Source organism: Pelmatolapia mariae, linkage group LG2, assembly GCF_036321145.2.
Source record: "Pelmatolapia mariae isolate MD_Pm_ZW linkage group LG2, Pm_UMD_F_2, whole genome shotgun sequence".
NCBI lineage: Eukaryota > Metazoa > Chordata > Actinopteri > Cichliformes > Cichlidae > Pelmatolapia > Pelmatolapia mariae.
The window spans coordinates 35,823,372-35,840,762 of record NC_086228.1 but is presented as its reverse complement, the minus strand read 5'-3'; positions in this window follow the sequence as shown (position 1 = coordinate 35,840,762).

Sequence of the window (17,391 nt, the reverse complement as noted above, 5' to 3'; positions counted from 1 at the left end):
ATACTTTTCTGTTTAAAATCTGTCGCGTGCTATCAGTTGGCAGTGTCAGGTTTAAATGTAGTTCATGTTTACCTTTGAGCTATTTTTAGAGGATTATTTTGCTATTCGGGTGATTTTGACAGCTTCTATTATTCATCCAGGACAGCATGTCTCTGCAAGCTTACTGACAAATTAGATGAGGATGAATTCAGAACAGCACCAAAGCACTAACAGTGGCACCGGTTTCATTCTTGAACACCTGCTCATTTAAAAATGATGAAGCGGAACTTGCTGGAGCTTCTCTGCATCATAAAATGCTTTTTTTTTTAAAAAGAAAAAGAAAAAAAAGGGCAGACTGTATACACGTGGCAATGAAAGGACGGTAACAGAGGTGGGAAACAAAGCAACCATGTTACTGTGTATCCACTGTATCCAGCATCAGTAAAAATCAGTAAACATGCGGTCACACTGTGAAGCTTTAAAAGTTTAATGTCTTTCAAAGATGCTCCCGCTGACATTTCCTCTTCATCATTTCCTTCACCTCTTCATGCCCGTCTGTATTCTTCTTGTCTTGTCCACGTGTTTCCTCCTTTTTTCCCTGCAGTAAAAGATAAAAATCTGTGTGTGTGTGTGTATTCATATCCTTGTGGGGACCAAAAATTGGAAGTTTACTATACTTGTGGGGACCAACAGCCCTTATGGCAGGGATGGGGAACTCCAGGCCTCAAAGGCCGGTGTCCTGCAGGTTTTAGATGTGTCCTTGATCCATCACAGCTGAATTAAATGACCAAATTTCTGGTCCAAACAAATTTGAAGGCATTTCTGAGACTAAAAATGTGGTTTTAGTGTCAGGGTTACAATTGGGTTATGGTTATGGTTAGGGTTAAGGTTAGGGTTAGACATTCATTTTTCATGGTTAGGGTTAGGGGTAAGGGGCTCGGCCCCAGCAATATGCTGCACCACACCACAAACACTGGTAAGGACCAAGCAACAACTTCTGGCACTGGAAGCTTAAAAACCTGGCTCCAAGTCCAAGTCAGTCACTATAAAAGAGGCAACTTTACAGCATCATTACAACCTGTTTTAAAAACAGTTTGGTCCCTAAGGATTTTGGAGAAAGGTGTTAAAAAAGGAGGGCAGGAGGGGAAGACGGGAGATATTTATTAAAAGGCGAGAACTGTTCAACGAGTAAAATTCAATCATTTTTAAATGAGAGACTGGATCTATGCCTGTGTTGCTGCATGAAAGGTTATATGAAAATCCCAGGGGAGTTTATACAGTTTAGTGCAGGGTAAATGGGTTAGTGTGCAGTATTGTGGTTAAGTTTATAGTAACACACTATGTTGGGCTGGTGTACAGGAGGAGAAGGACACAGCTGTTCATCCATGAATTTTAAGGAGTGTGCTGGAGAGGCTGGCACGACTAAAGCCTTCACTCTGCAGTATGTGTGTTGGCTTGTCAGTCGTTTTGCGCTGGAATTTCTGGAGGTATGTTTGATTTTTCTATCTGCTCCTGTTTGCTTCCTCTCACCCTCTCTCTGTTTCCCTCCCTGCTCCGTGTTTTTCTGCCTGGAGCTAAAAGGCCGTGCTGCTCTGGAATTGAATCGTTTATGTATTATTCATTGCTGAAGTTGCAAGTTACAGAGAGTTCAACACAGGTTAGCACAGGTGTATAATTTATATGTCTGTCTGTCTGTCTCCATCATTAAGAATTATAAGAATTTACCTTTAGGCACTATTTAAAGCTCCTTTTATTTCCCAAAAAGAATATTGAACACAAATTGTTTTTACTGGGGTTTCATGTCTTGTGGGGGAAACAAATGTTTGCTAGAAGATCACATTTACAGTAAACAAGCTGTCCTTACCAGAGCTCAACTAACACAGAAATCATTAATAAAACTATTTTGAAAACTTAAAATGAGATAAGATAACCTTTATTAGTCCCACACGTGGGAAATTAGTTTTGTTACAGCAGAAAGTGGACAGTGCAAAGTTACATAGAAAAATTAGAAAAACACTGGAATAAGAGAAGAATAAGATACTGTACACAATAGAATAGAATAAAATAAAATACTATGTACAATAGGATAAAATAGAATACAAATGCTATATACAATTGAGTATAATACAACGATGCCAGAAAAGAGTATTGTACTTAGTGTTATTGCTATTGCACATGTGTGGATGTGTGTGTTTGATCAATTAAAGTCTTTGTTGTGGAGTCTGACAGCAGTGGGGAGGAAAGACCTGCGAAATCTCTCCGTCCCACACCGTGGGTGCTGCAGCCACTGAAGGAGCTGCTCAGTGCTGTCAGAGTCTCCTGCATGGGGTGGGAGATGTTGTCCAGCAGGGATGACAGCTTAGCCACCATTCTCCTGTCACTCACCACCTCCACTGGGTCCAGAGGGCATCCTAGAACAGAGCTGAACCTTCTGATCAGCCTGTTCAGTCTCTTCCTGTCCCCAGCAGAGATGCTGCCCCTCCCCTAGCAGACCACAATGTATAGATTTAAATGTATTAATGTATAAATGTAATTTTTTATTTGCAATAATAATTTAATGTGTATAAAGGACTGAAGCCAATACCAAGATGCATAGTAATACTAATACTAATAATAATAAAATATTAATGATAGGTGCACAGTCATTACAACTATTCATGTTGGACAACCTTTTGTTCAGTTTGCAGCCAATCACAGAGCCAACTTTAATCAGTTTGTTCCGTCTGTTGCTGTCACAGGTTCTCCCATCAGACAGCACTTCCCACAATAGACTAATGACTAATAGAAAATCTGCATCGTTCTGCAACAGGAGCCTGCTCATCTCCTTTCTGTAGCCTCTGTGTTGGTCTCCCAGTTCAGCCGATGCGGACACCCAGGTACTCGTACTCCTCCACCACATCAATATCCTGTCCCAGGATAGACGCTGGTCACACAACCTTCCTCGTCCTTCTGAAGTCGATCCCCATCTTTCAGACAATTCCTCACAGACCTGCTGTGCTTGGTGTCTCTCAAGCACAGCAATGTAAAACACACAATTTATGAGCGACACAATGAACACTATAAATAAACCACAGTATAAAAACAGTCTCAGTTCAGTTTCAGTTTCAGTTTTATTTGTCATTGTGAAGTAGTCAGACACGAACGTCAAGGAAGGTGGTAGGGAAGCAGACTACGCAGGCATTTCAGATTTCCAAGGTGAGCAATTTATTTACAGTGAACTCAATATAATAGAACTTAACAAAACTTCCCCCCAAATCAATTCAGTTAACAAAACTCAACATAACATGGCTCTGGTAACACAGCTCACCTCTCCTCTCTCTTACATCTTGTAGAGACTGGCTTTAAATAGGGCCATCAATTTCCCTCCAATTGCCCAGCCAGTACCACTCACTCAACTGAGGGATGTAAAACTCTCCACAGATGATTAAAAACACAAAACCTCTACAAACCTCTAATATGCACATTCACACAACTAAATGGCAATATTAACAAAAGGAAAAACATTCAACAAATTCCTTTAAACCTTAACACAAACAAAAGGAAGCATCTCTATGGAAAAAGAAATCCCTCCACTTAGTTTGACCCGCTGATGTCATGCGTGACATCATCAGGATTTTAAAATGAGGAAATGCCAGGCGGGCGTTTCCCCACACCTGACCCTCATGAAGACTGAAAGGACAAACAAAGTAAATATGAACAAATGACTTAATCTGTAACATAATAAAATATAAAGAAACATAACTTAGTATTTGTCTTGATTTGCAGAATGTTAATTTGCCGGCAACAGAACGCTTACACAAACAAACCCGGGATAGTGAGTGAAGCAATGTTACGTGACAAATAGCAAAATGGAAGCAAATACATAGAAACAAAATAATGTGTATAATGTGCAAAATAAAGTAAACACATATGGGGGACAAATGGAGAGCTTTACAACTGCTCCACTTTGTTAGAGAGACGTAGTAAAAGACAAAAGATGACTAAATGTATATGTATATATAAATATATGTACACTAGTGATTAAATAAAGGAAATCTTGAAAAGGAATATGACGGGGGGGCAGATGGGATATTGCACAGGAATGAGCAGCAGTACAAACTGAACAGTACAAAGTTTTTTAGTGGTAGTAAATTATTACAGTATTGCACTTTTTAAATATAAATATCAATAAAGTGGAGTAACCAGTGCAGATTAAACAGAGTACTTGTGAAGCTGCAGGTAGCTTCTGAGTGCGTCCTGTGGACTGTGTTGTGTGTGTTTAAGTGTTGTGGTTGAGGTGTCGTATGGCTTGATGGTAAAAACTGTTTTTAAGTCTTGTAGTCCGAGCAGACAGACTCCTGTAACGTCTGCCAGATGGTAACAAGGAGAACAGCTGATGTGCTGGGTGGCTGTGGTCCTTGATGATGCTGTGTGCTTTACGGAGGCCTCGCTGAAGATAAATCTAAATCCTTATATAAAAAATACAGGATTACAAAAATGAATACCACAGAATGTACATAAAGTGCAGCTGCAGACTGGCAGTGTGAAGCAATGTGACAGTTCAACTGTTTAGAAGGGAAATGGCGAGGGGAAAGAAACTGTTCTGCAGGCTCTACCGTCCACCAGAAGGCAGCAGGTCAAAGAGTCTGTGTCCAGGGTGTGAGGGGTCTGTCATGATTTTCCCTGCCCGTTTCCTGGTTCTTAAGAGGTGCAGGTCCTGGATGGAGGGCAGGGGGGCGCCGATGATCCTTTCTGCTGCCCGTACAGTCCGCTGCAGTCTGCTCCTGTCCTGTTTAGTGGCTGCTCCATACCAGACTGTGATGGAGGAGCACAGGACAGACTCAATGACCGCAGTGTAGAACTGGATCAGCAGCTCCTGTGTAAACCTGTACTTCCCCTGTTGTCTCAGGAAGTACATCCTCTGCTGGGTCTTTTTGAGAATGGAGGAGCTGTTGGTCTCCTGCTTCAGGTCCTGGGAGGTGGTGATACCCAGGAGCTTGAAGATCTCCACAGTAGACACTGGGCTGTCTGATATGGTTGAGGGATGTCTCCTGAAGTCCACTGTCATCTCCACAGTCTTAAGCAGGTTCAGCTCCAGATTGTGCTAACTGCACCACAGTACCAGCCGCTCAACTTCCTGCCGGTACGCAGACTCATCACCATCCTAAATAAGGCCAATGACAGTGGTGTCATCTGCAAACTTCAGGAGTTTAACAGCTGAGTTCTTGGAGGTGCAGTCATTGGTGTAGAGGGAGAACAGTAGTGGTGAGAGGACACATCCTTGAAAGACACCAATACTGACGCATTGAGCTGGGAGAGTTTGGAGGAGACAAGTTCAGGCACAATAGTATTTAAAGGCAAACTAAAGTCCACAAATAGGATCCTGGCATAAGTTCCCGGACGGTTGAGATGTTGCAGGATGTCCCATGTTCACTGCATCATCCACCGACTTGTTTGCCCAATAGGCAAACTGCAGGCGGTCCAGCTGGTGTCCCGTAAATCATCTGTTAGTGCTCTTTATCCTTCTCTTGCTGACACATCCAGGCACTGCAGAATTGTCTCTCTGTAGGTGGCATGACCCAAAGTTGTACTGAAAGTTTAAGATGTACAAATTGAACAGGAGTGGAAACAGCAGAGTCACCTGTGGAGCTCCTGTACTGCACATCTGCAAATCAAAACAAGTACTGCTCCTACTGCAGCCTGTCTGTTTGGTAGTCAGTAATCCATGATACACATGGTGGATACTGACAGATCCTCACTGTACAGTTGTCACGCTCTAGAAAGGAGTAAGCTCTCTGCAGATTTGATCATCCACTTCCACATTAGGTCTGTATGCAAACTGCAAAGGGTCAACAGATATTTTCATCTGTGGCCTTAGGTGGGAGAGCCCAGTCCCTCCAGTAGCTGTGTCACATGTGATGTGAGGGCAGCTGGTCGCTCTGATGGTGGTGACCTCTACAGTACAGGAAGTGGACGGGAGGTTTGCCTTAAGAAATAAATACACAAATGTGACTCACAATCGCAGACAGGCCAAAATCACTGAAGGAAGGCCTGAGTGTGTGGTGGAAGAGGCATACGAGGAATTGAATTAAAATACATTTTACTAATATTACCAACTGGTGACAGCAGCCTTTTCTGGATATATCCAGCGCTGGATACATAAATAACACTCAGTTATAACACACTGTTGATCCTGCAGCCTGTAAAACATTCCACCTTGGATCTTTTAAACTTTAATAACTGCGTCACACTTGTCAGAGTTAGAGGCTTGTCAAGATTTTCATTTGTATAGCTATGAAGTCTGTCGTGTGTGTGTGTGTGTGTGTGTGTGTGTGTGTGTGTGTGTGTGTGTGTGTGTGTGTGTGTGTGGGCTTCCTCCTTAGCTGGCTTGTTTTGGCCCCAGGGTCCAAATCTGTTCTGTCAAGCATCTGTCTCTGCCGGTTTGTTAAGACGCACACAAACACACACTCTCTGATTTACACACATACACACACACAGGACAAGCGCCCTCTCCAACTCATACCTGTGTGTTATTGCCATGACAATATAGACACCACACTGAGGTGTTATCAGTGACATATATGAGTAGTAAGTATCATTTCAAAGTGCCTACACGTGTGTGTAAGCATCAAAGTTTAACTGCAAAGAGACAGAAATCCACAAAAACTGACACTGATATTTCCAATTACCTACTATCAAAGTATATCTGTATCAAAGTTGAGGCCAGAAAAAAAAATAGCAAGCAAGCTAACAATAAAACATTGGCTTGTATTTTATCCAACAATGAAAGGATTATATTGAGGTCAATATGAATAAATCCCAGATGCTTTTTCAAATCAGGAGGAAAATCTCTCTTCCACGATTTTTCTTTCAGTTTGTACATAATATTTTTTTCTTCCTTTGGTTTTCCTCTAGTGCACAAAGGATGTCAGGGGAGGTGTTTCAAACTCCAGCATGTTTCAAGGTTGCCAGCAGAACTGAAAAGCTGGAATGGAAGAAGCGCTGTGTAATTTTCAGCTGTCAGCACCTTCCTGTTACATGCGCTAATGTTGTGCATATTGCCTGGACAAATTTAATGCACTACATGCACACACATTTGCTTTTGATTCTTCATAATCCAGAAAGAAACTTTGAGGTTAAATTTGAAGAATGATGCTGTTGCTTAAGTATCTTATTTAGGCCCCAGTCATACGGGCCGAGGCAGGCTGGCAACTACATGGCAACCAGTGATCACTAATGAAAAATGAATACCCTGACCGGTTAGGACTTTGAAACTGATTGCAAAGAGTTGAATGTACTGCACCAAAAGCCTCTTTGCAATTGTTTTGGTCACTCGTGCATTGCTGCAGTTGACTGTAGTTTGAATGGATTTACTTGCTAAATGGTTGTGTGTCAGGGCGCCGGGTCTATGACCCAGCATTTTGAGTTCATTTTGTAAGTCTGATTTTTTTATGATGTATTAGAGTAATGGTAAGTTCTGGTGTTATTATTAGTGTGTCTTAGTTAGGTTTTGTTTAGTTAAAGTTTCATCCATGCTTCCTTGTTTATGTGTCAAATTCTTTCTCCTGTGTGAGTCTCTTGTCCTCAATGTAAGATTTTTAATTATGTCTGTTCCTCGTTCCCCTTATCTGTTTTCCTGTTCCTCTCCTTGTGTATTATTCCATCTTCCCAGTCTGTTATGTGTTTCATGTCTGCATTTTCCATGTCATATTGTCATCTCATTACTACTACTACTGCCCGTCTCCCCTCCCAGGGTATGGGCCGCCAAAGATCTCCAGAGATCTCCTAGGCCATTCTTTCTAGATGGGACCAGGTGTAGCCCATCATTTTTGCTTCTGCCTCAAGTTCTCATCGCCAGGTGTTTCTTGGGCAGCCTCTCTTTCGCTTGCGTGGGGGTTCGACCTGAGAGCCTGATATTTAAAACCTTTTAGTTTGCACATAATAATAGCGTATTTGGTGGTTTGGTGGGCTGTGGATCTTCCAGTTTGCATGTCTAGTGTATCTTGTCTTGTGCCCAAAATCTTCTTATATCTTTTATATATAACTGCAAGTGCATGTGCATAGTGAGAGAGGCTTAGAAAGGGTGTATGCCTGCAGGTGTAGCCATCATCCTGAACTTGTGCATCAGGTGTTATTGTTCTTTAATTCTCATATGACATTCATCAGTTGCACCAGGACAGTTACCAAATGCCTGCAGGACAGCTTAGTGTGCAACGCTTTGGCTTAAACTTGTCAGCGGTGCTGCTTTCAGAGGGCGATGATTGACTTTGTTATGGAGGCTGAGTCACTGGACTGCGCAGAGCATCCTCATTCTGTTTCTCAGGACAAGAGAAAGAAGAACTCCAACTCCCCCAGTGTCGATTATTAATTATTACACTTCAGTCTCACCAAAGTTTGGCTTTGAAGTTTGAAATGATGGGTGTGTATTCCTGCAAATATGTTAGCATCTTTGAACAGGCCCATCACCAAAGCTACACGGAGAAGGGCAAATAATGCCTTAAGAAGAGTCAACAAGTTTTGGCAGTAAACAGTCCTCAGACAGTCTTAGTCATCAAGGGCTTATTTAAAATGTTGCCCATGAGGAACATTAAACTGATATTAATTATGAGACATTCATTTAATATCTTCACCAAAGGGTGAAGCAGACTGAGTAATGTGACTCTAATGTCTCTGATATAACTATTTCTACATGTACACAGTATATGTTTATAATACAAAGCAAAGCAAAATGCTGACAAGGTCGGGTTTGATCTTCCTGGAGCCTGGACAACAGGAAACTTGAGTCTCATCACTCAATCATTGAGTCTCTTAGCAATCCTAAGGTAAAACTTTTATGATCTCTCCAGATGACAAAAGGCTGTTCGGCCCCCTCCAACTAATGTTGCCTCTCCTCTAGAGCCAGTTTCACTGCGAGTAACTCGCGGTCTCCCACATCATAGTTTTGCTTGGTTGGGGTTTGTCAGCGTGAAAAGAAGGTCCAAGGCTGCAGCTTACCTTGTGGGCCAGAGCGCTGAGAAAGTATTGCCTCCACCCCTGAGTCTGATTCATCTACGGATGCATATCAGGATGAACAAGAACTTTAACAAAGGGGGCTTTGGCCTCTGAAGACCAGAGAAAGGGTATTTTAGTGGAGATAAGGCTTGTTAGAGGTACGGCTACCTGGCTGTAATTGCGAATGAACCTCCCTCCCTCCATCCATCAATCTTCTTCTGATTATTCCACTTATTATATCTTCTGCTCCAGGGTCGGGTTGTGGGGCCAGCAGCCTAAGAAGAAGCCCAGACCTCCCTCTCCCCGCCCACCTCCTCTAGCTTGTCTAGCGGAACACCAAGGCGTTCCCAGGTTAGTCGACAGATATAATCTCTCCAGCATGTCCTGGGTCTGCCCCGGGACCTCCTCCCAGTGGGACATGCCCAGAACACCTCACCTGGGAGCCACCCAGGAGGCATGCTTGTCAGATGCCCGAACCACCTCAACTGGCTCCTTTCGATGTGGAGGAGCAGCGGCTCTACTCTGAGCCCCTCCTGGATGGCTGAACCTCTCACCCTATCTCTAAGGGAGAGGCCAGCCATGCTTTGAAAGAAGCCCATTTATGCCGCTTGTATCCACAATCTCGTTCTTTCGGTCACTGCCCACAGCTCGTGACCATATGTGAGAGTAGGGACACTGACTGAGGAGTATGATCCCCCCATAGTTTTAACACAGCCTCAGGTCCCCCTTCTTAAAGATGGGAAGCACCATCCCAGTCTACCAATCCAGAGGTACCGCCCCTGAACCGTCGTGCGGCGCATAAGCACAGACGACAGTCGGGACCCATTCCCTGACCCAAAGGTGCGGGGAACAAACCATCTCGTCCAGCAGGAAAATCCCCAATGTAACTGCAGCAAACTGAGGGGATACTAGTCCGCCTCTCATGGATATTCCTTGTACTACAGAAATAATATTGTCAAGTATGCCACATAAATAAGATTCAATTGTAACATTCAGATTTTCCATTCCAAGAAACATAAACCATTATCCTTATGACACAGCATGAAGAATACCTGGCTATCCCAGTGACAGTAAATCACTCGCTGCATACAGGCAATAAAAACTTGAATCACTGTAACAGTACAACACACAGATTTGCGTATTTTTACTGACTGATAAATGAGCTGTGAAATGCTGACAACAGTCGCCGTGCAAACAAAAGCCAAAAAAATCAATTACAGATGTGCACATGGTGTTTTACAGCTGTGTGGCTTTGACAAAAGGGATTTAGAACTTTGTTAATATGCTCTTAACTTAAAGTTTGGCTGTGCAACAATGAAATATTTGAATTAAAATCAGCAGAGATCACAAACATTAGAAAGAAAAAAAAATAGTGTTGTAGCTGTTGAGGCTGCAGGTTTGTCTGGTAAACCAAAAAGGAAAAAAAGGGAAGTGAAAAGTAAACAGCAGTTCCCAGAACACTGCAAACTTGACCTCTGAGCAGTGAAATCCACTTTTATGTGACTTGTGAAAATATTCTATGAGGCACACCAAAAAGTCTCCTGATCATTAAATTGCTAATAACTTTAGGAATACCACAAGACTGAGTAACATCAAGCTTCATGAAACAAACAGAAACCTGTTGAAGCAGGCACGGCTGAATTATAGTTCGCAAGTGTTCACAAATGTTGAGAAGCTCCACTTCCCTCAGGAGATTTTTATGAAAATGAATTCTTATCACGACCTTTACTTTTATGTAATTGATACAACTTTAATACTCATATTATTAGGCATTCCTTTAATGCACCTGGAAATTATGTAAATTCAACACAGCTCATAAAACCTAACAGAGGCAGGAGCATGTTTCCTAATAACAATTAGGAAATGATGTTTACTTAAATTTGTCCTTATTCAATGGAAGCCACGTGATAGCTCGTTCATGTGATTTTGTTTGTTTGAAGATCAATTTCATGCTTTCTGTCGACTTCCAGTGTTTCAATTCAATTCAGTTTTATTTATACAGCCCCAAATCACAACAACAGTCACCTCAAGGTGCTTTATATTGTAAGGTAGACTCTACAATACGTTTTCAACTTCTGGATGTGGTTAGATGTGCAGCAGACCATATCCATCTTCAACAAGTTGGTGACTTGTCACTGAGCAGTTTTTTTCTTTTTTTTGTCCTTTTTCTAATTTTTCTAAGGTGTAAATACACTTGCTGCCCTGGAATCATGAGCTTTGGAGAGGGTTGGGCTTTTTAAAGGGCAACAATCACATATGCTGATGGCTCAGAGTTAGGGGAAGATACTCATCAATAATGAGTTAGCCATCACAAGGTATACAAATTTGACAATGCAGAATATTTTAACTTACAAAATTCCTCCTAAAAATGATTATTATCGTTATTTTTCTCAAAAAAGCAGAAACTTGAGCTGCTGAAAATAAAAGACATTTGCAACACACTGTAAATGTTTTATGGCCCGTTGGCTGATGGAATCTTGGCTCCGTGAAGAAGCTGGCGATGAAGAGAAGCGAGAAAGTGCGTGACAAGAGCTGGAGAGAGAAAAGATGGGAGACATACAGGTGCTTCACTTCCTGCAGATAAATCAACACAGCTGGTCTGGATAATAATGCGCAGAGTTGAAAGAAGAGAGTGGACAGGACTGGTACCAAAAATAAAGAATTAATGATAAAGAGAGATGAAGGAAGGAAACCAAACCCATGAGACACAAACATGTTCACAAACAGATCGACCTGAAATCTGACCTGACACGCACGACGAGGTATTTGCAGCTTTCAAACAAAGTCTGAGAGAATTGTTACTGTTCTTCTTTGTGTCACTGTCCCACCTTTGTACGGTTGACCTTTGTGGAGCTGTGGCTGATCACGACCCTTTAGCTCTGCTTGTGGCATGTCTGGCATTTTCTAACATGCATTGCTTTTTTTTGCACTAGTCAACTTCTTCTGCTTTTAGGTTAAATTCAACAAGACTTATCGTTACTGACCCGTCTGAGACCTGTTTGACTCTTAAGTAACATATCGCAGCGCTTTCACTGTAATAGCGTGACAAAGTCTGTTAAATGGTCAGTGGTGTGGAGGTGTCACAAGCAGGAGACAGCTTAAACTTTCACTCTTTGTTTTCTTCCTTTTTTCATTTGCTGCGTTTATAGCATCAGGTATCACTACTTGTTTAGGGTTAAAATAATTATGCTGGATAATTTTACCTTAACCCTAAAAACACGTAAAATAACTTTTTAAACTTACCATGGTAATGAGGTAACATATTTTACATGGTCTCAGTTCACTTTAGGGTTTTTCTGATAGTCCACAGTTGAGCTTAAATTCTAACATACTAAGTTGCTAATATATCAGTGTGAACAAGGTAAACATAGTTGCTGAACATCAGCATGTTAATCTTGTTACTTTGAGCATGCTGGCTGGCTGCCCTCAACATTTTACTTAAAGCACAGCAGCACACAGCCTCACAGAGTTGCTGGCATGGCTACTGAAGATTAATCTTGTCCTTGATTCTGTTCATCGATAAGCATTTTCCTTGGGGGTGGTGGTCAGGGGTGGCTTGTGCCTCTTCAGCGCGGGGGGATGGCTGCCCTCTGCAAGCTGCCTCTGTCCCCTCTTCTGCCATTCTGTCTTTCAAGTGTTTGGATTCCACAATGCTATTCAATTTAATTTAATTCAGTTCAATTTCATTTATAGAATGTCAGTTGATCATGGTGGAGGGAATAATGTGTCCCAGGAATCCCAGGGGCTATTGTTGGGGGCTTTTTGTCTCCTGCTAGGGTCTCCCATGGCAAATTGGACCTGGGTGAGGAAGTAGACAAAGAGCGATTTAACTGATCCTCGGCTACTGAGAATAGCAACTCGGACATGGAATGTCACGTCTCTGGTGGGGAAGGAGCCTGAGTTAATGCGTGAGGCTGAGAGGTACCGGCTCGATACAGTCGTGCTCACCTCAACACACGTCTTGGACTCAGAAACCAGTCTCCTGGGAGGGACTGGACTCCGTCTCAGCCTGAAGTTGCCCTTGGTCGAGGTGATGGCCTTGCGTGGGTATCTTAGTATCCCTCGGCTTGCTGCCTTTATATTGGGGTTTTTCCCAGTGGATCAGAGGGTTTGTTCCCTGCGACTTCAGGTACGGGTCCTGACTGTCCTCTGCGCTTGTGCACCGAACAACAGTTCAGAGTACTCTGTCATCAGCTGAGCGACTTCAACGCTCATGTGGACAATAATAATAATAATAATAATAATAGATTGGATTTATATAGCACTTTTCAAGGCACGCAAAGCACTTTACAATTCCATTATTCATTCACTCTCACATTCACACACTGGTGGAGGCAAGCTACAGTTGTAGCCACAGCTGCCCTGGGGCAGACTGACAGAGGTGGGGCTGCCATATCGCGCCATCGGCCCCTCTGGCCAACACCAGTAGGCGGTAGGTGAAGTGTCTTGCCCAAGGACACAACGACCAGGACAGAGAGCCCGGGGATCGAACCAGCGACCTTCCGGTTACAGATGCGCGTCCCAACCTCCTGCACCACGGTCGCCCCCCCAATGGCAGTAAGACCTGGAGGGGTGTGATTGGGAGGAACCCGAGTGGTGTTCTGTTACTGGACTTCTGACCACAGTTTGTCCATGACAAACACCATGTTCGAACATAAGGGTGTCCATAAGTGCACGTGGCACCAGGACACTCCAGGCCGCAGGTCGATGATTGATTTCGTAATCTTATTATCAGATCTGCAGTCTTATATTCTAGATACTCAGGTGAAGAGTGCTGCTGATATGTCATCTGATCACCACCTGCTGATGAGTTGAATCAGGTGCAGGGGAGGATGCTGGACAGACCTGGGGCACCTAAACGTATAGTGAGGGTGCCCTGGGAAGGCCTGGCAGAGGCCCTGTGCGCAAGACGTTCAACTCCCACCACCAGCAGAGCCTCAACAGCATTCCAAGGGAGACTGGGGACATCGAGTCTGAATGGACCATGTTCAGCATCTCCAGTGCTGAAGCTGCTGCTCTGAACTGTGGCCGCAAGGTGGTTGGGGCCTGTGGTGGTGGTAACCCCCAAACCAGATGATGGCTCTACCTGCTGACTTCGACTGAGAACTTCGTCAGGCCACCGCCATTGGGATCTCCTTAATCCCACTGGCTTGTCTTCCGTAGAGGAAGCAGAGTCTGGGACGACTCATCTATCTCCAGCAATGAGGTCACTGAACAACTTGCTGGTGGTAGGGCTCCTGGGTCGCTCTGACTTCCTGAAGGCTCTGGATATTGTAGGCTGTCTTGGTTGACACACCTCTACAATGTTGCGTGGAGATCAGGGGCGTTACCTCTGGATGGGAACCACCATCCCGATCTGCCAATCTTTAAGAAGGGGGACCGCAGAGTGTGCTCCAACTATACAGCCTTACTAAACTATGTTTATGTTTTATATTTTTGTGTTTAAAAATTGAATATTCTCATTCACCTACTTTATTGTACACCTGATATCGCTTTGTCTCACCATATATGCTTATAGAGCCGGATTGCATCTGAGAGCACCTATTGACACTGTCATTGGACAATTCCACCTTCTCTGGAGCTGTAAAATTAAAATAATAATAATTTTAAAAAAAACTGGTATGGAGCCCAGCAGCTGAATCACAGCATCAGCTAAACCACAGTCAACAAGTGAATAATCTACCTGATAATATTTAGAACAGAGCCTCCCCTCCGCTAAAGCTATTACAAATACACTAGAGACTTCTTTTCAAATGTGTGTAATCGCTTTCTTAGTCTACAGGAGTGTATTATAGGGCAAAGAAACAAAGAGAAAGGGAAAATGGATTATAGAAATATGGAGGTGTTTAGGTGAAGCACAAAGAAAGAGAACAGACAAAAAAGAACTTGAGAGCTTACGGGATTACTGCTTCAGGAACAGAGAGGAAGATCACCAGAACATCATACAAAAGTTAAGACAGAATAACAAAGCTTTAATCTGAAGTCTTTGGCCAAGAGTCTCAATAACCAAAGAAAACAAGTGAAATCCTACACCGAGGCAGAGAATGCTCCCAGTGATGGGAAAACAGTATTTTGCTGAAGGTCTTTTTCCATAGCGTTTTATGTGTGGGTGTGAGACGCATCACATTCAGACATGGTCAGACAAGTGTCTCCTTGGACATTCCCGCAACTGGTAAATAAGAAAAAAATTTTTTTTAAATGGCTGAAGATGAGCTGGAAAAAATAAAATTTCACACACATCTAAAAATTATTAAGAAAGAGGGAAAAAATAGCCCGTCAACGTTTTTTATGTATCGATTAAAGAAAGTGACAGAACAATACAGGGGAGATATGGCTGAATGGAACTGGCACCAGGCACTATCATTAGTATGATAAGCTAACGAGTGAAATATGTGTTTGCATGTGTGCGCTCATGTGCAGTTGATAGAAAAATGAAGAAACTAAAGAGTGATGCAAAATTATAGCTATCTCTTGATTGGAGATACTCGAGGATTGGCAAAGTAGAAATGAATGTACTTATTCTGGGATGCATAGAAAAAAAACCCAAACAGCTGATTTAATAGTAATAATTTAAAAATACAGCAAATAGAGACAAAAATTTACTTCATATTTTGGTATGCTCTATAGTTATAGTTATAGCCATATTATGTAGCATTTTTTCACTGTGTTCTCTTGATACTGGAAGTCCCTGTACTTTTCTCTCTGAGCAGAGCTACACATATATAGACCTACAGTTGTATGTCTGCGTGTGCACAGCTAAATGTTAACATTACCTGGCAACAATACACGCTTCAAGGACAGCATTAAATTTCTGAGAATAACTTTATTGCCCAAATTATGTACTGACTGTCACCATCTTGGATTTCTAGCGATAGAAATAAGCCCGATTAGATGAGACAACAGAGTGCATCTTGCTAACCAAACTTGCTGTCATTAGCACTCAATACCCGCTAATTTACGCTGCAATGCATGCAAAAAAAAGAAGCAAGTAAATGGTAGAATTTTACTCACTGAAACTGAAACATGTTAGTACAGTTAATTGCACAGAATGCTATAAATGTAATAAGAATGCACTAAAACTAAGAGAAAGCCAAAGAGTAACTTAGTAACCTAGTAACTAGATTTGGCTTAGGTGTCAATTACCAGTCCGAAGCAGCAAACTTGCCAAAAAACTTTGTACTCAAACGGGCTATACCCATACAATAACTTAATACTATGAAACAAACAAGTTAAATAACCCCCCTGTACATCTGAGATGAAGAACTCTTTGCTATAATAAAACAAATGTCCTCAGAAGCTCATCGTTCCAGCAGCTTTCCTGTTCATTTGCTTCTTGAAATGTTTTTCAGTTTTTCCAAGAAGAAAAAACTGATGAGAAAACTGCGCACAATATAAAGTCAAGACCCCCCCACCCCCCGTAAATGTAATTATTTGTACTGTGTGGGTTCAGCTTTGGATTCTGAGTCCATGGACAGGAGAAATTTTGAGTATAATAAGAATAATATTCTCCAATGGAGGAATGGAGGTGGGGGGGGGAGAGAGAGAGAGAGAGAACAGAAAGCAAAATATATCGAGAGGCTTTCTCTGAATGTTTTACAAGCTTTAGCTTGCACAAACCTCACATTATTAGCCTAAGCTAGGTGAAGTAAACTACATAAAAGTGAAATGATAGGAGGGGCTGGAGAACAAAAGAGCTCTGCAACAAAAGGCCTATTCATATTGACGTGTTTAGTTAGTTTCTTAAATCTTTCCAAATAGTAACAATAAGATCAAATCTATTACAGTTTACATAACACATCTAATATTCATGTTTAGCCAAGGTGTACCGCAGTCCAGACTTCATGTTTCTATGAGGTAAAAAGAAAATTCTGTCTTCAGGCCTGTAAAAACGGCTGTGTCAACAGAGCGCAGGTACGGTGCCACAGTGTTAGAACAGCAGGTATTTCATACAGCATCAGGGCTTAAGGCACAATTGAACAGTTCAAATGTCCCCATCTTGTTTAATTCACTGTAAATCTTATGTAGGCAGATCAAATGAATAACACTGAATGCCTGCCAAGTTCTGCAAAGAGAAACTCGGCGTGTGTAGCCGCAGGCTCGATATCTGTGGACAGGTTATGATAATTGGCTAATATGCATTCACACACTGTAATATACCTCAGGAGGGGGGGTGGGGGGAGGAAGTTAGAGAGGGAGCGTTGGAAAGGAGAAAGGGTGTAACAAGAAAAACAGGCAGAGACAACAGAGAAAGAATGTTGCAATAGAGAGACGAGTAAAAACTAAGACAGACGGTGGAGTGACAGAAAACAGCAAAAAGGAAAAGAAAGTGATCGTGTTTCTACCAGGACAGTCTGCATGAAGTGGAAGTCGAGCCTCAAAGAGAGAATGGTGAGGAATAGTTAAAGACAGAGTGGATAGGAGATGAATGGAGGAGGTGAAGGA